Source organism: Castor canadensis, chromosome 2 (assembly GCF_047511655.1).
Source record: "Castor canadensis chromosome 2, mCasCan1.hap1v2, whole genome shotgun sequence".
Classification (NCBI taxonomy): domain Eukaryota; kingdom Metazoa; phylum Chordata; class Mammalia; order Rodentia; family Castoridae; genus Castor; species Castor canadensis.
In genome coordinates, this window is record NC_133387.1 from 97,979,597 (window position 1) to 98,001,295 (window position 21,699).

At 38.8% G+C, this 21,699-nt stretch overlaps 1 protein-coding gene across 1 annotated transcript in view; it reads left to right on the forward strand.

The window, feature by feature from the left end:
* Window positions 1–12,349: 12,349 nt before the first annotated feature.
* The window catches only part of Rala (RAS like proto-oncogene A), a 60,172-nt gene continuing 50,822 nt past the window's right edge, over window positions 12,350–21,699 (forward strand). Inside the window, exon 1 of the mRNA XM_074065355.1 lies at window positions 12,350–12,601. The gene's annotated coding sequence lies outside the window, so the exon portion shown is untranslated. The remainder of the gene's footprint in view (window positions 12,602–21,699) is intronic.

Below are 21,699 nucleotides of genomic sequence, written 5' to 3' on the forward strand. Positions count from 1 at the left end.
AAGTCATATACTAGAAGTATTAGAAAAATAATCTGGGAATGTTTAAATTGAGAAAAATTACTTGGAAGCATGTAATAGGATGTTTTTAGTAGTGAAAGTGATAACAAAGTTTATTAGGAAAAGAATACACTTTTAATGATTGAAAGCAGATTGTCTCTAGGGTAGAATGAGAACAACCAACGGGATTTTTTTGATCAACATATATTTGTACATATTTATGCGTTACAATGTGATGTATTGATTCCTATAGACATTGGGCAATGATCAACAGGGTAATTAACATATGCATCACCTTAAACTTTTATCATTACTCTCAGTGAATACATTCAAATTCCTTCCATTTTGAGACATATAATGTATCAGGAACCTTAATTTGTTTCAAGAGTTAGTATTTGGAATAGAGTGTATATTCATTCTGAACAGCTCCATGATTAAAAGTAGGACAGATGTCTGGAAATTACAGTGAGACATTCTTCAGTTCACTATAACATAGAGCTGCTCAATAGTTAAAACTGTCCATGAATTTTCCTACAAAATACTGATTTCCCTATTGGTAACTTCCATGAAGAATCTTTATGGCCATCTAGCATCATTGTTTTTCAGAGATTCTTGCTCTGGGTGGGAAATGAGATAAGATCAAAGTAACACTGCAAGCATGGTCTGCAACTTATTTGTGAACTATCATCCTATCTCATGGTCTGTGGTGGTTAATTTTCTTGGGAACTTCAGTGGGCATGGAGTGCCTAGGTAGTGGGTGAAACATTCAGGGTGTGTCTGTGAGATTGTTTATGGATGAGATTAACATTTGAATGAGTAAAGCAAATTGCCCTCCCTAATGTAGTTGGCCCTTATCCAATCATCTGAGGCCCTGGACAGAATTAAAATACTCACTTTCAAGTAAGAGGAAACTCTGCCTGCCTGACCATGAAGTGGGACATCAATGTTTTCATGCCTTCTGTCTCCTACTAAAACATCAGCTCTTCTTGGTCTTGAGCTTGCTGGCATTTGAACTTGAATTTATACCATCAGCTCTCTTGACTCTCAGGACTTTGGGCTCAGACTAGAACTACACACCACTTTTCCTGGGTCTCCAATTTGCTGCCTGCAGTTCTTATAACTTTGCAGACTCCGTTATCACATAAACCAATTCTCTATTCTTCTCTCTTCCCCTCTCACCCCTCTTCTACACATACAAACACTGCTGGTTCTGTTTCTCTGAAGAACCCTGCCTAATACATGGGCTAAGAGCTCCCAAAGCAAGTAATTTCTTCAGTTCCTCTGTGTTCTCTAGATTATCCTTGTTATTTATTGCTGGATTTGGGGAATGACTACAATTCTTGCTCTACTTTTTTTTTTAACTCGCTGAGTTCTTTTGATTAAAAAATAAAAACAGAGTGGCCACAAGATCCTTTTCCTTACCTACAGGGATCATTATAAAACAGTTTTTGAGAACTTTTCTGGTCCAAATCTCCTCAAAATCTCCAAGGAGGTGTGGCTCAAGTGGTAGAGCACCCACCTAGCAAGCATAAGGCCCTATGTTCAAACCCCAGTACCACAAAAGCAAACAAATAAAAAAAAACACTACAACTTTAAATTTTTATTATTAACTTACTGCTTTCATATTTTTCCCCTTTGGGGACTAACAGCTTTATTTTTTGTATCTGTTTCCCAAGTGCAAAAATTTAATCATAATTTTGTCCTACTTCTAAATGGAAGGATAAAAGATATAGATTGCATTTTTAAACAGTCATTTCAAAAGTATAGAGACACTTGAGATTTAGACTTCAAATTTCATTCAATAAGGTTTTAGCAAACAAAAGGATGCGAGCGTATTAAACACCCACTTGTGGTTCAGGTTTTGGCTTAATATTGGGAAACCTCATGCAAATACAAAAGAAACAGAAATCTAATCTCATTCTCTTTGACAATGATTAGTCAGTGGCTCCTAAACAGAACAAAAGGAAAAAGTGAAACTGTTATTCTGCGCTGCACAAATCTACTCCACCCTAGTGACTTTTGCTGACATGGAAATGAAACCAGGCAGATGGTAGGATACAGATAATATCCCAGTTGCTATATTTGTGCATACATACACATGAGGGTGTGACCAGTATTTTCTATCTAGGTTTAGGGGAAAATGGAAAGATTCTACACATAGTACCCAAAGTAGTGCTAAAATAATAAAAATGTGAGAGAGCATTATACAGTTATTTATGAGAAATCTCATATAAATAACTTAAATTTACTTTTTAAGATAGGGTCTCACTATGAAACCTAGGCTGGCATCAAACTCATGATTCTCCTGCCTCTACTTCCCAAGTGTTGGAATTGCAGATATGCACCACCACACCCAGCCTATAAATTACTTTTAAACAATTTACAATCCACAATTCATTGAGTTGTGTGATTGTAGAGTTATAATCACTTTTAATTTGTATGGAACTTTGGAAAATAGTGCTTAAAATATTATAATCATTTTAAGTTTGAGACAAGAGGTAAGTGGTAAAAGTTTTACTCTTTTTGGAATGTTGGGTTTTTTTACTGTGTGAATTGACTTTAATCTTTTACTTTCTACAATTATATGACATATCTAAGTACTTCTCAGCCTCATAATGCTATTAAAATGTTAAGTATTCCCAACATTATGGACTATGCTGTCTTTCTTGGTTCTCTATTATTACCTACTTCTCCAAATTATGTTTACTTAATGTCACAGTTTTTTCTTCTTTGGGATTGTCTGGATTCTTTCCCTTTTGTTTGTTCATTGTGCTAGATAGAACAATGGCCCCCATGAAAATGTCTTATGTCCTAATCCTTGAAACCTGCAAATATATTAGGTTACAAAGCAGAGGGGAATTAAGATTGCAGATGGAATTCAGGTTGATAATCAGCTGACTTTAAAATAAGAAATATCCTTGGTTATCCAAATGGGCCAATGGGGATTGGATGTAAAAACCAGAGAAATAGCAGCATGAGATTAACCGGACTTCACATGGCTGGCTTTGAAGGTGAAGGGAGCCAGAAACCAAGATAGTCAGGCAGCTTCTAGATCCACCCTGCCAACATTTTGATTTTAGCCTACTCAAATTCAGGTTGGACTTCTTATCTAAAGAATTGTAAAATAACGTGTGTGTGTGTGTGTGTGTGTGTGTGTATATATACACGTATGTGTATGTGTGTGTTTGCTAGAAATCAAACCCAGGACCCTATGCATTCTGGGTAAGTGCTCTACTACTAATTGACACTCCCAGTCCTTGCTTTTTGAGACAGACTTGCTATGTAGCTCAGGATGGCTTGAAACTCACTATGTAGGTTAGGTTGACCTCGAATTTGAGATTCTCCTCCCTCAGTCTCCCAAGTGCTGAGATTACAGCTATATAACACTACTCTTGGTTAAAAATTTTAAGACATTAAGCTTGTGGCAACTTGTCACATTAGCAATAGATAATTAATTAATACATTTGTTTTAGGTTGATTTTGGTCTTTCCTCTGCACTGATTCCATTTCTATTGAAATCCTTAGTAACAGGCCAACTCTAATGATCTTAGTATTTATTTGCCCTTCCCTGATTCCTTTAGTTCCACCAGCAAAATTAACTTAGCTAAGGAAACTTCTAAATAACTTTAAAATTAACAGTGGTAACACTGCCATATGGGTAAAAAGACATGCAATTTTTAAAAATTGGCATAGAAACAAAGATATATTTATTGATAGTTCTAAAATCTTTCAATAGTCAGTAGTTTCTTGAATGCCTATAAAATACTTGGCACAGCACTCTAGAGAAGTTAAAAAATTGGGATGCTACACATGACAAAGTCCTTGGACATATAAAGAAGGCACCTGTGTTGATTAAGTGACCACTGGACCACTGATGAAAGAAGGGGTAGAGACTGAGAGGCAGGAAATGAAAAGAAGATGGAGTGGGAGATAATGAAAGTTTAATGGATGAGTTTTAGAATGGAGAGGAGAAAAAAAATAAAAATGTGAGCCAGTGCTGGTGGCTCACGCCTGTAATCCTAGCTACTCAGGAGGCAGAGACCAGGAGCATCTTGGTTCAAAGTCAGCCAGGGCAAATAGTTCACGAGACCCTATCTTGGAAAAACCCATCACAAAAAAGGGCTGGTGGAGTGGCTCAAGGTGTAGTCCTGAGTTCAAGCCCCAATACTGCAAAAAAAAAGAAATGAAAAAGAAAGAAAAGAAAATGTGGTAGATAACTCAGGGGACTTGGTATCTTGATCCTAGTAACCACCCAATAAATATTTACAGAATGACTTGTGGTACTGTGATTTCTTCTCAGTGGAAAGGCAGGAAAAAGGCTAATCCGACTTAACATGTGTTTTTTGTCTATAAAATTGTCTATTAAAAAACGAAGTCAATAGAGAATGCTTAAAATCAATAAAGAAATGATAGTATAAGCCCATTATTGAGAAAGGTGAATATATGTACTAGAAGAAATGGATAATAAAAGGGGAAATTACATCCAGTATCAGGTTCACTGTGTCTACAGTGATTGTGTTAACATGTATTACTTGGTGCTTCTAGCAGCTGAATTCCTAATAATGAGGAACAAAATATCTCTGTACATGTAGCATGGGCAAGCAATAAGTTTCTGTTATGTTAATCCACTGTTTTTTTATCTTTTTTTTTCTTTTATTATTCATACGTGCATACAAGGCTTGGTTCATTTATCCCCCCTGCCCCCACCCCCTCCCTTACCACCACTCCACCCCCTCCCTCTCCCCCCCACCCCCTCAATACCCAGCAGAAACTATTTTGCCCTTATTTCTAATTTTGTTGTAGAGAGAGTATAAGCAATAACAGGAAGGGACAAGGGTTTTTGCTGGTTGAGATAAGGATAGCTATACAGGGTATTGACTCACATGGATTTCCTGTGCGTGGGTGTTACCTTCTAGGTTAATTCTTTTTGATCTAACCTTTTCTCTAGTACCTGTTCCCCTTATTCCTATTGGCCTCAGTTGCATTTAAGGTATCTGCTTTAGTTTCTCTGTGTTAAGGGCAACAAATGCTAGCTAATTTTTTAGGTGTCTTACCTATCCTCACCCCTCCCTTGTGTGCTCTCGCTTTTATCATGTGCTCATAGTCTAATCCCATTGTTGTGTTTGCCCTTGATCTAATGTCCACATATGAGGGAGAACATACGATTTTTGGTTTTTTGAGCCAGGCTAACCTCACTCAGAATGATGTTCTCCAACTCCATCCATTTACCAGCGAATGATAACATTTCGCTCTTCTTCATGGCTGCATAAAATTCCATTGTGTATAGATACCACATTTTCTTAATCCATTCGTCAGTGGTGGGGCATCTTGGCTGTTTCCATAACTTGGCTATTGTGAATAGTGCCGCAATAAACATGGGTGTGCAGGTGCCTCTGGAGTAACCTGCATACCACATTTTTATAACCCATTTGTCAGTGGTGGGGCATCTTGGCTGTTTCCATAACTTGGCTATTGTGAATAGTGCTGCAATAAACATGGGTGTGCAGGTGCCTCTGGAGTAACCTGTGTCACAATCTTTTGGGTATATCCCCAAGAGTGGTATTGCTGGATCAAATGGTAGATCAATGTCTAGCTTTTTAAGTAGCCTCCAAATTTTTTTCCAGAGTGGTTGTACTAGTCTACATCCCCACCAACAGTGTAAGAGGGTTCCTTTTTCCCCACATCCTCGCCAACACCTGTTGTTCGTGGTGTTGCTGATGATGGCTATTGTAACAGGGGTGAGGTGGAATCTTAGTGTGGTTTTAATTTGCATTTCCTTTATTGCTAGAGATGGTGAGCATTTTTTCATGTGTTTTTTTGGCCATTTGAATTTCTTCTTTTGAGAAAGTTCTGTTTAGTTCATGTGCCCATTTCTTTATTGGTTCATTAGTTTTGGGAGAATTTAGTTTTTTAAGCTCCCTATATATTCTGGTTATCAGTCCTTTGTCTGATGTATAGTTGGCAAATATTTTCTCCCACTCTGTGGGTGTTCTCTTCAGTTTAGAGACCATTTCTTTTGATGAACAGAAGCTTTTTAGCTTTATGAGGTCCCATTTATCTATACTATCTCTTAGTTGCTGTGCTGCTGGGGTTTCATTGAGAAAGTTCTTACCTATACCTACTAACTCCAGAGTATTTCCTACTCTTTCCTGTATCAACTTTAGAGTTTGGGGTCTGATATTAAGATCCTTAATCCATTTTGAGTTAATCTTGGTATAGGGTGATATACATGGATCTAGTTTCAGTTTTTTGCAGACTGCTAACTAGTTTTCCCAACAGTTTTTGTTGAAGAGGCTGCTATTTCTCCATCGTATATTTTTAGCTCCTTTGTCAAAGACATTTTAATGAAGTTTATTCTGAATGCACACACACACACACACACACACACACACACACACACACACACACATTTAAATATAGAAGCCATTAAAAATTGATGCTGGGAGTGTAGTAATCCCCCCAAAAAATAATAGTTTATAAAATTGAACAAAAAGTAAGATGGATATCAATTTTCATAGTGACACATACTGACCAAAGGCAATTTTCACAGACTTTGTCAAAATGTATCAAAGAGCACTTTAAAATATGAAATTGGGTTATTTGTTAGTAATGAAAATGCATCATTTTATTTATAATTAACAAGTATAAAAACTTGTTCAAGATTGAAAGGCTGAAGAAACTTGCACAGAAGTAGGGAATTAAATAGAATAAGCATATCTATTACCTCATTTAAGGAAATTATTTCATTTGGAAGATCAATCCAAGCAGACAATGGTTTCTAAATAATGAATGCTTAATTACATAACAATAAGAATCCATTTTAAAGCTAGTTCAATGGTTGAAGGTCAATGCAAAATACCTTATCACATATACCTTAACTATATCTTAAATAAGAGAATATTAAAATACTTCATAGATATACATCTAAAATTTTACTTATATCTTTAACATTTCTTTTAATACATCAGAAAAGATTAAAAGAAACAATATAAAAATATGTTCAGCTATTCAAATTCAGGGCTTCCATAACAAATGAAGGTTGAGGAGTCTACCTTTATTTACATCCATTTTATTTTTCTACATAGATTATTAATCCAATTACCTAACTTAACCTGGGAAAAGTGAATACTACAATTAGACAATGGAGGCTTACTCATTTAACACAGTTACTTACCATGTGCCAGATACTGTTCTAAGCACCCTACAGATATTAGCTCCTTGAATCCTAAAACTGTGTAACAGAACATGGAAAAAAATATAAAAATTGCTATTTTTCTCCTCATCTCTCCACACTGCCCCATTATATGGTCAGTAAAATGATAGCAAAAGTCCAGTGAAAAGATATTTACTTGGACTCATGAGATTTGAGTTAGTTTCTGGCTCTATTTAGGGTTTTGTGTGACCTTGTGCAAATTATTGAAATCAGAACTTCCCAAACTCATCTGATCATCAAAATCTGAAGGGAAGGCTGGGGGAGGTGGCTAGGAAAGCACCAGGCCCTGAGTTCAAACCTAAGTACCACAAATAAATAAATAAATAAATAAAACAAACATGAGGGAGAGTGTTTTACCCAAGATGTTTTAATGGACTGCTTAGTGTGGGACTTGAGAATCTAAATTGTCCTTAAAGTTATAGAAGTAATTATGATGAGCAGCTGTATTTGGTAGCCACTGAATAGTCTTTACTAACCTCCTTAAAGAAACAGTATAAAAATATTTGGTCCACAAGGGTGGACATGAAGGGGCAGGCTATAAATACCTAAGTTTCATAACCCCATTCTTCTATGTGTTCTCACTAGAGTGACCGCAACAATATAGGTCATCTGAAATATCTAACCCCAGACAGACAGGTTCACAGAGGTGACTCTCACCTTTAAAATATACTTACACCTACCCCTCTCTAAGGCATGATGTCAATAAAAGCTAAGCAGGAAACTAAGGCAATGGTCCCAACAACTTAAAGTATAAAACAAACTACTTTTACCTGAATGTGCAGAAAATCTGAACACACATGCTACTATAAGTTTCAGAGGGAATTTTTAGGATTTTTTTCTTGTTTAATTAACTACAATTTTTAAAATTTATTCAATAAATATTTTCAGAGAACTTGCCTGATACCATGAAGGATACAAAGATAAATAAAACAAAGTGGCTGACTTCAGGGTGGTAAGAATTGTAATTTTTTTTAAAAAATTAAATTTGGCTTAAGTTTTATAGAGCCTGCAAAAAAAATGCCCAAATTACAAATATGTTCTGGCATAGTTGTCATATTCAGCTGATGACCATACTAGATAATAGCATACTAGAAGAAGTAATGCATTTGAGAAGCTCAGGACAGGTTTGACTCTGCCACTTTACAATAATTACAGCAAGTCTTTAGATGCTTAGGCATGTCTTTAAACCCTCTGAGCCTATTTCTTTGAACAATGCAAGTTTCGTAGTTGTTATAAAAACAAAATTAAACTATACACGTGTTAAACTGTCATGGGTCTTACAGACAGATAATGTTCAGAACACTAATTATTAAAATAACTCATGAATTTGAGTTGTTTTTTCACTGATGACAAGTTGAAATTAACTACTTTTTTATCTGGCCCCAAATACATCTAGGAGGCTTTTCTGTTGTTGTTTCTAGATGTATACTTAATGTACCTTCACATAGTTTTATAAATTGATATATAATAATTTGTATAAAATACATATGCACACTATATATCCATGAATATATATTAAAATGTTCATATATGCATAGATCTTTCGAAAAAGAAATACTGGGGCTGGCAGAGTGGCTCAAATGGTCAGAGTGTCTGCCTAGTAAGTATGAGGCTCTGAGTTCAAATCCCAGTTCCACCAAAAAAAAAATACTGAAGTCACCAACTTAATGAAAAAAATTCATCTACTTTAGGGATAGACACTGGAAAAAAAATCACACAAGATTATGTATTTCACTATTAGTAATGCAAATGACAGGTTCACAGGAATGCTCGTGGTACTGGGGGCTGAACTCAGGGATTTGTGCTTAGGCAAGTGTTCTACCACTTGCACCACACCCCGCAGTCCTTTTGCTTTTGTTTTTCAGATAGGATCTTGCACTTTTGGCCAGGCTGACCTCTAACAGTGATCTCCTACCTCTGCCTCCAGAATAGCTGGGATTCACAGATGTGCACTGCCACTCTGAGCCCACGAATGCTCATTCTAATGTTATAGACAAACATGTAACTGCACGTAAATTCTTGTTATGCTATAGAAACATGAGTAATGTTTTTAGTACAATATCCCAGTTAAGTGACTGTAGAAATCATTAATTCTGATGGTTCTCACAAAACCATACCTACCTTGTGTTTTCCCCAAAAGCATTTATCAGCTGTGAGTAGCAGTGAACATAATAGTGTTTGCTAAAATCTCCCTCCCTTTTTTTTACTAACACACTGTATTTAATATATAAGGTTTGATCATAAATAATAAAAAGTAAATTCACAAGGGGAAACCTAAGTCTATTTTAAAACAGGATCTTTCATGTTCTTTGAGTTGCCCAGGCAGCAATTTCAAGAATGAGTGCTTATAAGTTCTACTAGATATTAGTGCTAATTATTAATATACTTTTAATGATGCCTTTTCATCTAAATTCTTCAAAGAGCTCTTACAGCATTAATTTGTTATTTCTTATAATTATCTGACAGGTAGACTGGTAGAAAGTTATTATCTTTATTTTATAGTCAGAGAAACTAGGGCACGGAAAGGTTAAGTGACTTTCCTAGGGTCATATGGCGAACAACTAATAAAAAGGGACTCAAGTTGTTTTCAATTTCAGTTCAGTGTGTTATCCATTATATGGCTGTTTAATACATCTAAATGTATTTCTATTTTACGAAAATTGGGAATAATGTACTTAAACAATCTAAGAACTAAAGGTAAGTCAATGGGTTTTTCACTTTGTGTTCAAAAATTGTTTTACAGGAATACAGAGCAAAAACTAATAGTCTTTGTTTTGTTTTGCTGCTATTATTTATAGGGCTTTTCTTATTTATAGCTTTCTGAAGCTTCCGCTCAAAACGAACTGTTCTATTTCTGACATTATGCTACTTAGCATAGTTGTGAACAACTAAGCAGCAGCTGGGACAGGCTGCTAATGAATCTAAATTTGACTTTCATGGTGCTTCTACTGCTCATTCTTGAAGTCATCCTTCTAGTCCTCTATTCAACAGATACTTGTGCGGTCCATCATCCTCAATACTTGGTTTGTCGCTAGTTTAAGCTATTATTAATGGTTAAAGTTTAAAAAATATATAAATATAGCCAGGCATTGATGAGCTGATGCCTGTAATCCTAGCTATTCAGGAGGCAGAGGATTTCAGGAGGATTTCAGTTTGGGGTCAGCACCAGCGAGTATGTAGAAAATACCCAACACAAAAAAGGGCTGGCAGAGTGCCTGGCTAGCAAGCATGAGGCCGTAAGTTCAAATCCCAGTAGTGACAAAAAATTTAAATATATCTAAATAGGTATTTTATGTGAGTTTATGATGCTATACTAGCTAGTACTGTTATATTCCATTTCTGGCACATCTGACTTTTACCGTCCTTAGACCATTAGGCATTACAATATTGGTCTAGATAGTGGATGGGCATGTATCACCACATTTATTGTTGTTGTTTTTAAATGTAGTTATTTCAGAAATTTTCCCAAGTAAAATCACGGAGAAGTGGTTTTGAAACTGTGCTCAGTGAAGTGAGACTGTAGTCTGCTAGGATGTGGATGTGGTAATACAACTAGGTTCCGCCCACTTTCTCCCCAGAGCTCTGAACTGCCATTAAACAAGACCATTCTTACTTCAAACTACAAAGTTCCCCTCCCATAACCCAACCTTCCTTGTCTCATTCGGCAAAATACACCTTTATCCTCCCCCTCTCTCAAAGCAAAATTTTAAAGCATCATTGCCATTTCCTTTTTCTTACCTACCAGTTGTCCCCAGCAATCATTTGTCAGTTGATTTAGTCTCAATATTTTAGAAATCCATCTCTTTTGAATGCTCACTACTACTCTCCAAGGGATCTTCATCCTTTGTCTCCCTGACTTCTGCAATATCCCCTTATTTATAGATTGCTTGCCTTGACTCTTCTTCACCCTTCCCCCACCCCCCATCTGTCCTCCACCAACAAAAGAATAGCTTAAACTGTCAATCTGTCCAGGGTCATTCCTCTCTCATTGCCTTACCAGGACAGGGGAGCGTTTTCAGGATTTGGCTCGTCTGTAGCTTCATCTTTTTCAGCAACCAATGCTTGAACTTTAAGACCTGTAGTTACTACTCAGCCTTCTCAATACACTTTTGTCCCCGCGCTGTGCGTCCTGTTTGGATACTGCTTTGCCATCCCCTCTATTTTTGTGCTGGAAAAATGCCCACTTATTTTTAAAACTCTAACCCTACAGATAGTAAAGTCATCCATTCTTTCCTCTGTACACCTTGACACACCATACTTCCAAACCCAATTATTTGCTTTCATGTCTGTCTGCCCATTTGGCTGGGCAGTCTTTTAAAGGGTAACACCAAACACGGAGGTGGTATGCAAATGAAGTGGTGGTGGTAGTGTTTAAGAGAATAAGTAAATGTAAAGAGGGAAGAGTCTGTGGTGGCTAACGGATGTTGGGCAAACGATCTATTTCGAACCCGTGGAGGGATTTACATAAAGTAACTGATTTAGTGAAACTACTTCTAACTTAAAGCGCCAAATCTGCGTGGTGGGGCCGCCGGTGCCCCTACAGTGTGGAAAGGGACCCGAACCCCATCTAAAGGATTCGCGGACCAACCGCGGGCGCCAGTTCTCCAGGGGTAAGCAGTCGGACATGAGGCCTGGGTAGCGGCTGAGACCAGCCAGGGGGGCGATGACCCTCCTCCTACAAGTCGGCCCGCGACAAGCCATGTTGCTGCCTGCAGTCTGGGAAAACTCCATGCTACAGACCCACCCGCCTCCACCCAAGACGCAGGGAAGAAGGGGATGCCCCCGGCAAGCAAGATGGCGGCCCCCGTCTCCCTTCCTTTCCCCAAGAACCCCCTCTTGGTCCCCAAAAGAGACAAGGACGTCGCGGCGCCAACGCCGAAATCCGGGAACTCCGCGAGGCCCGCGGCCACTCCCGGGCCCGCGGGAGGTGACTCCACCTCGCGGGTAGCAGAGAACCCAGGGGTGGGACCGCCGGAAAGACAACGAGACCGCCCTCGGAACGCGGCTGCGGGGTGGGTGCGGGGGGGAGGAGGCCAGCTGGTCAGCGCCCTCCAAGGCATTGTTCTCCCGCCCTAGCCGGCGATCTCTCCCTTCGGTGCCGCAGACAGGAAGTAGCTCTTCCGACGGCCCCGCCCCGCTCCCCAGCGCCCCGGAAGTGATCTGTGGGGGCTGCTGCAGAGCGGCCAGGAGGAGGGCGGATCTCCCCAGAACCGAGCTCCGGAATCCTCCTCCTTCTCCAGCCACCGACGCTCCCAGCCGCTCGTCGGACTCCTCCTTCTGCCACTACCGGCGCCGAGCCTCTTGGACAACGGGGCCGAGCACCCTCCAGCCAGAACCAGCCCAGCCGAGGCTTCTGGAGCTCGCGGGGCGGCTGACCGGCTCGCGGTGCAGGTGAGTGCTGCTCTCCCGGGCCGCTCCGGGAGGGGCTGGGGCCGCCGTGGCGGCGGCGGGGGTGTGTCCAGGAGGCGGCGGACTGAGGCCCAGGCGCAGCGTCCGGCTGCCGAGATTGCATGTCCCTCGTTCTGCCCTGGAACGAGTCCCAGCTCGAATTCGGGGCGCTGTGTTCGCCGCCGTGCCGGCGAGTGCGCCCAGACAGCGGGGATGCTGCGGCGAGGTCCCCCGCGCCCGGCAACCCCTCGGACTTGGCCTCATCGGAAGGTCACGCCGCAATTCGGCGGGCGCGCGGCTCTGAGGTCCCCGCCCGGGCGGTTCCCGCGACCTGGGGGACTCGCCGCCGCTGCAGTCCCCGCGCCTCACTCCACCCTCGCTCCTCCTTCCCTTTCTTTCCACTCCACTCCTTGCTCGTAGCCGAGCAGTCGCTTTTTAAGCATCTTCGCCAGGGTTGGCGGAGGAATGGCTTTTTCAGACTGGCGATTAGACGCTCCTCACTGAACTGAACATCTGGCGGTGGGCTCTTGCACAGGGTTAGTGTGCATTCTGATAACCTAGCCCCTGAAAGAGGAAGACAGTGTAGATAGCGATTTTGGGTGAAGGGTGTCTCTTCTTTGCTTGGGCATAGGTGTTCGTAAGTGGGCAGGGGTGATAGTGGGCAGAAATGGCAGAGTTGTTTCTAGGTTTGGGGGGAATTAAGAGTTAACTGGCCTTTGCGTGAAAACCTGTATGTCCAGGTTTATGAGAGCTCATCCAAGTGTCATTGAGGTAGTGTGAGAACTCCGGTGCCACGCCCGACCTGTCAAGCTGAAAAGCACCTAATTTCAGGGTGATATGTGTGTGTGTGTATGGGGGGACCTTTCTAAAACGTGTGTCATAATCACTTCTTTTCCTGGGAGTAAATTACAACTTTAAACATGTTCCAAAAATTGGAAAACACATTTCGTTAGTAAACTCACAGTAAGAAGGCATTCCTTTTAGCTTGTGTTCATTAATGTATTTACATGTATCTTATTACCGTATTTTTTTGCCTCTATTAATACAGTATTATTATAAAATGACTCCTAGGACTCTCAAGACATTGTTTTTAGACCTTGAATTTTTTCGGGGCAGTGTGTTTCCATGCAATGTGCCTAAAACATGGAAGCGTTCACATATTTCTTCACTGGGTTGAATGAATATGTAGGTGATCTCACAGTCACCTTCCAGAAGTAATTTATTTTGCCTGGGGGTAAATGTAGCTTAGTGGTAGAGCACTTGGCCTAGCATGCATAAGGTTTTGGATTCAAAACTCAGCACCACAAAAAGGAAGTCATTTATTTTGTTGGACTACAGTTTTTGCTTTTTTGTTTGTTTCAGGTTCTCAGCACATACACATTTTGCTTTGTCTTTCAGTTCTTCAACAGGCTCAAAGAACAATTTAATAATTATTCTTTGCCTTCCAAAAATCTCTCCTCTCCTGAAAGGTTAAAATACTTGGTGGGCTGTGTCTGGGTACTATAACAGCTTGTTTTCCAGTGTTCCAAGTATTTACTACTTGAGCATATCCAGGGTTAGCCGGAAGAGATTTCCTGGTGAAAGGCAGTAAGTTTATGTTTGGAGTTGATAACCATGCTCAATCTTAATTAGAAAGAGGAAACTGGTAGTTAATACTGTTTGGAAAATGGTGCATCGCAGAATTGCTTAGCATGGCTCATTCTTTCCATGGATACATGAAAATGCTGTGACATCCTCATATGACCTTGGCGTGATTTACAATAGGAATTTTCACATTTTGGTTCCAAGATCCAAATGCTCTCTAGTGTCTCTGATGAGTGTGCAGTAATCTGTATACTTACTTTTGAAGCAATACTTCCTTACCACACTTTTTCCAGGATTTTCAGACCAAAAAAAAAGACTGATTATAGGAAGAAATCTTGTACATGATTTGTGAGGGAATATTTATTTTTGTCAATAGATGGTTGAATTATTTTCATTTTAAGAAGGTGTAAGTGAGAACAAAGTGCTGACATCTTTCGTCCCCTGGTATCTGGTGGTGGTTTTGCATTGGTTTTCCAAAGCTCTGCTCCTGCAGAACATGAATAAATGTGCCAATATCACTTCTTGTGTCTGGGTCTGTCATTGAAGTATGCACTTGTATTCTTTGGTAGATGAGTGGCAAGGACAATCACTTTTAAAGTACTGGAATAAGAAGCTGTGAATGTTAATGAAGAAAGAGATGATGATTTTGAAGAGGTAGGAGAGAGTTAATGATTTTCATTATTTTATAAAATGTTCCTATTGTTGGACTAAGGAGAGGGAGACCTGTAATTTCTTATCTCAGCAAAATTCTTTGATTCATCAACTGTCTTGGAAATAACAGTTCTCATATACTGATTTCCTGCCAAGCTCTGTGATAAGAGCTTTGCTTATATTGTTTCTAATCTGACAATACCTCTGCAAGATGGATAGCTTCCCCATACTTTACTAAGGTTAAGTGAAACTGTTTATCCGAGGCTCGAACCCTCAGGTGGTATGTAGTAGAGCCCAGATATGAAAGTACAGTAGCAAATTCTGAGAGCACCGAATAGTGCAGTTGATCCTAAAGGCTGAGAAAGATGGTTCTGATTGATCTGAGCTTCCGGAAAGTGAAGACTCTGATCTTAGCATTCTTGGCCATAAAGTGGAGTCACCAGTGACCCTGCCCAGGGACCCCAAGTAACAGCTGCTCTCTTCTTTACCTCCAGTGCACCTACAAATCCAGTGTTACTGTATCCACAGTGGCCATCATGGTCACAGACAGTGTTTGTGTGCCTCGATGAGAAATAGTTGGCCATTGTTCTTACAGGTAGCCTGGTAGAGTATTAATATTCTGGTATTTTGATTACTGCTTTTTACCTCTAAAGTATCTAAGTATTCCCTGTTTGAGAAGAATACTATAAACCTAGTCATTGTGACATGAACTTGAAACTATGTTGTTTTCTAGTTCTTTCTTCCACTATTGGAGATAGGAGAGATGTCATGGGACAGTAGGAAGAATGTTTTGTTGTTGTTGTTTTAAAAAGCAAAGGTGTGCTGTGTCTGTTTTTACCACTTGAAACCGTAATCATCATCTCTTTGGTTTAGTATGAAGGAATAAAAGTCATTGAACTCTTGGTAAGAGTTCTAATTGGTATTCCCTGCTAGTAGAACTTTCTTCACTTATTCCAAGCCTGTGCTTTGTGTGTGTGCATGTGGTGGTACTGGGGACTGAACTCAGGACCTCATGCTGCCTAGGCGGGCGCTCTGCCACTTGAGCCAAGCCTCTAGCCCTTTTTGCTTTAATTATTTTTTAAATAGGGTCTTGCATTTTTACTCAGAAGGACCTAGACCACAATTTTCATATTTTATATCTCCTGTGTAGCTGGGATGACAGGCATGCACTACCATGCCCAGTTTTTTTGTTGAGATTGGATATTGCCTACTTTTTGTTCATACTGACCTCAAACTGTAATTCTCTTGATCTCTGCCTTCTGAGTAGCTGGGATTATAGGTATGAGCCACTGTACCCAGCACCTGTGCATTTTTTTAAAATGGCCTTAGTCCAAAGGATGAATTCATTTCCTGGTTTAAAAGAAATAAAATAATACACTATACATAAAAATAGTTCATTTTCTAGCTCTCTTCAGTAACAGTTATTCATTGTTTTTTCTTTAGGTCTTAAACACCTTTCTTACTACCTTCTTGCTTCAGGAGGATTTGGTTACTATATAGAAAAAATGAATTTTAAGCTCTGTGCATTTTTATAAGCTAGTAAATTTTAAAGAGAATTTGCATCTTTGATTTAATTATACATGAAGGTAAAGATTTATTTTCTCAGAGTCAAGAGGGTGGTGTATACAAGCCCCCCAAAAGCAAACATCCAAAAAATATTACAATGTTCTTCTTAAAGGCTTTCAAAGCTAGCATCCTGTAATAGACAAAATACTTGACACACATAATTTCCTTAAAAGTTTAGATCCACTTTCATTGCTGAACTCACTTTTAAACTAAGTGATAGGGTTTGACAATGTCGTTTTAGACAGTAAAAGCATGAGAGGTTATGAAATTACTTTGACTTCCAAATGCATTGTGAAGATGAAATGAAAGTCTTGTCCTACAGAGATTATGATTGTGATAATCTAAACCACAGGATCTCGTGTGTGTGTGTGTGTGTGTGTGTGTGTGTGTGTGTTTTAAATGAGGGTGAGTCACTAGCATAGTAACCCATTGAAAATGGAGATTGCCATACTGAATTACAAATGCTCTAGTACAAACATTCTATCTAGATATATTCTGGATCACTTCAGCTCCCTTCTAGCCCATGGTTGGCTTCTCTCTAATCTTCCTCATCTTTACCTAGACTAATTATGATTGAAATACTTTTGTGACTTTTTCCTTTTTTCTGAGTACTGGGAGTTGAACTCAGGACCTCATGCTTGCTAGGCAGGTGTTCTACCACTTGAGACACTTTGCCATCCCTGTGGCTCCTTTTTGACTTAATATATTCAAACTCCTTTTTATCCTTAATCTCATATATAAAACCTTTCAGATGTACTCAACTAACACACTAGCCTCCTTTCTCTTCCATGATACTCAGCTCCTGAAACGTTAGTGTTTATTTGTTCTCCCATTTTTTTTTCCTGGAATTCTAGCCCCTCCTCTTCATCCCCATCTATTATACTCCTGGTACTCCTTCATTCTCTGTTTGTATTATGCCTTTCCAAAAAATTATATCTAGGTTAGGTTCTTTCTCTGGTCCCCATTCCTCAAAAAGAAAAAAAAAAAGTCAAGGTTGGACTAGATAGCTGTGTGTGGTGATACCCCTGTAATCCTAGCATTTAGGAGGCTGAGGCAGGAGAACATGACTTAAAAGCCAATGTGGACTACTCTGTCTAAAAAAAGGAGAAAATGACTAGGCTAGCTTGCTGCTCTTCTTCTGTGTTGCCATGACATCTGTTCCAGTACTTACTACAGTGAGGACAGTGCTTTCATTATCTTATTGCAAATTTTGTTGACCTTGATCCATGGTAACCTTATTACTAACAAATACACACACCCTCTCTCACTTCTCCTCTGCCAAACACCTTCACAGGCCATTATCAGAAGTCATAAACTTTCTCACTTCACTGATAGCACTCTTACTATCAGTAATTTTTTTCACAGCATTCCTAGGTCAAAAGGAACATCTGATGGTTTTCATTAAGTAGTTAGATCCAGACAACTTAGTAAGTATCCATTTTCTAACAACTTAGAAGCCATTTGAAAAAATAGTGCACACAAACTATGTAACGTTTATTCTTAACTATGTAGTATTCCATTGTATGTATCATGATTTTTCAACCAGTGTCCTACTTGGACATTTAATTATTAATATTTTGCAATTACAAATGAAAAACTTTGCATACATGTGTTTTTGGAAGCATATCTTTAGAATAAATGCATATATAGATTTGTTAGGTAATGCCAAATTCTCCCTGTGGGGTTGTACTATTTAGCATTTCTACCCACAGTATATGAGTGCAATTCCCCATAGCTTCAACAGCAGAGTATATTGTCAGTTTTTGAATTTTTGCCAGTCTAGTAGATAGGAAATGGTATCTCAGTATAGTTTTCTGTTGTTATTGACATATGTTTGTGTGTGTATGTGTGTGTGTGTGTATGTATATTTGATACAGACTATAAGCAGTCAGGTGTATTTTACCCTATTGGATTGTCTGACCACTATGTACCAGTACTATACTGTTTTAATTGTAGAGGCTTTATATAATTTTTTTTGACAGTCCTGGGATTTGAACTCAGGGCTTTGTGCTTGCTACTTTACCACTCTACCCACTCCAGCACTCAAGCCACACTGCCAGCCCAGCTTTGTATAAATTTTCACTATATAGAGTTATTGGTATGTTGTAGTATGTTATTTGATTAGGGGTAGTCCCCCATTAAAGTACCTCCTCTTCAGTGTTTTCCTTTATCCTGTTTTTCCATATGAACTTAAACATTAATTTGTTAAACTCCATTAAGAGATTTGTTGCTGTTTTTTTTTTTTATTAGAATTGCATTAAACCTATGATTTTACTTAGGGAAAACTGATATCTTGGTTACATGAACACCTAGATCAAGCTATATCTTTTTTTTCTAAATCTACTTTTGTGTCTTTGGGAAATGACTAATAGTTTTCTTTATGTAAGTTTTGAACATTTCCTGTTAAGTTTATTCCTATTTTTTGTTGCTGTAATGGTGTTCTTATCAATTATGTCTTCTAAATGGTTATTACTCATGTATATGAATATTGATTTCTGCATGTTTTCCTGCTACCTTGTCAAATTCTTACTAAGTTACTTTTATCATTGTATGTAGACTTTCCAGATATATTATGGTATCATCTGTAAATAGTGGGTTTCCCCCTTTTTCAGTATATATACCTCTGCTTATCTTACCTAATTGCAGTGATTGATACCTCCAGAACAATGTTAAGTAATGTTAATGTAATAGAGGTACTGAATGCATCATTGTATAATCTTCTCTGTGGGCATACAGATGAATACATTAAGTATGGATATTAAGTTAGTTATGGATATGCCTTTCAAAGATTCCACTTCTCCACTATGTCTTTAAGAGAGACTTAATGGAGATAGATGTGGCTCTTCACAGGCAAGAGGCAGTCAAGATTGACTTTCCTGGTGAGGAGTAGCAAAATACAGTGATAAGCAAGGTAAGAACTGCTCCACAGTTTCCCAGGTCATACAACAGTCCTGAGTGTTCTTCATGCTTCTCCACATAGTTCTTTCATTGTGATCTTCTCCCAGTTTGTCATGGATCCATCCCCACTTTCCCTGTGATGCATGTAGCCTTTTTTCTCTTTGAGTCTTGTGGAGTCACTGGCGTGATATTTTACTTGGAGTTGAGATTGAGTACCTTGTTGCTACCATGATTCAGGGCTTGGAGAATGATCTTTTCTGTTTCTTCTTTTTGTCTTAACTGCCTCTTCTCTGCTTTTTAGTCTGAGGGAAATCTGTTTTTTTCTATCCTGCCTACCTCCTTCCCTCCCTCTCCTCCTCCTCCTTTGCACTTCTCTTTTCCATTTATCTATATCTGTCTATCTATGTTTATTTATCTATTTAAAATGATCCTCCCTCTTTAGCATCCCGGGTAGCTGGGACTGCAGTTGTGTACGAACACACCTGGCTCTGCTCCTCTCCCCTCCCCTCTCTGTCATCTCTCAGTTTGCCTTCCCTCTCTTCTTTCACAGTGTCTTGTTCTGTATCCCAGGCTGGCTTGGAACCCACCATTGGCCTCAAACTCAAGATCCTCCTGCCTCAACATTCCTAGTGCTGGGATATAGGCATGTGTCACCGTGCCTGCTCCTGTCATCTTTTCTTGCCTATGACATTTACATTGTGAAAGAATATCTCTAGCCTCTGAGACCTTAGGTTTCTGGGACACCAGCTCTAATCACTTGATGCTTGGATAATTAGTAATTTCCCACTGCCCTTTTAGTCTCCAAGGTCTCCCTAATTCTTTAGGCCTGTTATTTCATTTGTTGTTATTTGCTGCTTGTGATTTTTAATAGCTTTCTTGGTCCCTAAGAATATAATAAAACTTGCTCATTTGCTCTGCTTATCTCTTCTTAGCCTTTGCTTTGGTTCAGTTCATAAAACTATTTGTTTTAAGCTTCTATCTGTCTGGTTATAACTGCTTGAACTTTTTGTACATTCATTGGTCATTTATATTCTTTTTCTGTGAATTGTCTTTTTCTGTCCTTTGCTTTTTTTTTTCTCTCTCCAGTGAAGGGACTAATTATAATTCACATACTATAAAATGCACTTTTTTAAAAGTATACAGTTCAGTTTTTGGTTTTTTTTTTTTTTTACCACTAATTCCAGAATACTCTCGTTATCCCTAAGAAAGCAAACCATGCTCATTAGCCATTACTCCAGATAATTCCTGCCCCATAACCCCTGGCAACTATTAAACTACTTCCTATCTACAGATTTGCATATTCTGGACATGACAGAATTCCATAAATAGAATCATACAATATGTGGTCTTTTGTGTCTGCCTACTTTGATTTAATACAATGTTTTCAAGTTTCATCCATGTTATAGTATGTATGAATGTTTCATTCTTTTTTATGGCTTGATGTTCCATTGTATGGATATGCCACTTTGTCCGCTCATTAGTTGATTGACTTTTGGATGCTTCCACTTTTTTGGTTTATATTGAATAATGTTATCATAACCATTGATGTACATGGTTTCTAGGTACCTAGAAATGAAATTGCTGTGTCATAGGATAACTGTTTAACATTTTTGTTTTTGTGGTGTTGGGGACCCAAACTAGGGCATCTTGTGTGGTAGTCAAGTGCTCTAATATTGAACTACATTCCCAGCCCTGTGTTTAACATTTTGAGGAATCACTGAACTCTTTTTTTTTTTTTTCTAGTACTGGGGTTTGAACTCAGGGCTTCCTAGACAGGAGCTCTACACTAGAGCCATATCCCATCAAATTGTTTTATAAGGTGACTGCACCATTTGGTGAGGATATATACAACTAGTAGTGTGTGAGTGTTGCCAGTTTTTTCACATCTTCACCAACACTTGTTATTGTTCATCATTTTTTGTTTATTTTATATTTTAGGTTTTTTTAGACAGCTGCTCACTTTGCAGCCCAGGCTGATCTCAAACTCACAATCCTCTTCCTCAGCCTCCCAAGTGCTGGAATTATAGCATTGTCCATCATTATGGTTTTAGCCATTCCAGTGGGCGTGATTTCCATGTTCTTTCATCTGCTCAGGTACTTTATTTAAGCTGTCCTGTGTGTATGAAATATCCTTTTTCTTCTTAGATATCTTAATTTGCTGTCCAATGCCAAGAATTGTTTCTTTATTATAAAAACTTAAGTGTGACTTTGAACTTCTAGTTGATCTTTTCTTTGGTTTATTAACAAGATTTCTGTTTTACATTAGAATTTTTGATGAGTTTTAAACTGTTTAAATACACTGTTGGAAATTGTGGAGTAATAATTAGGACATAATGTCTAAGAGTAATGAAAGGGAATTATAACAAATGCTGACACTATCTTTAAGTGAATTGATAGTGTAA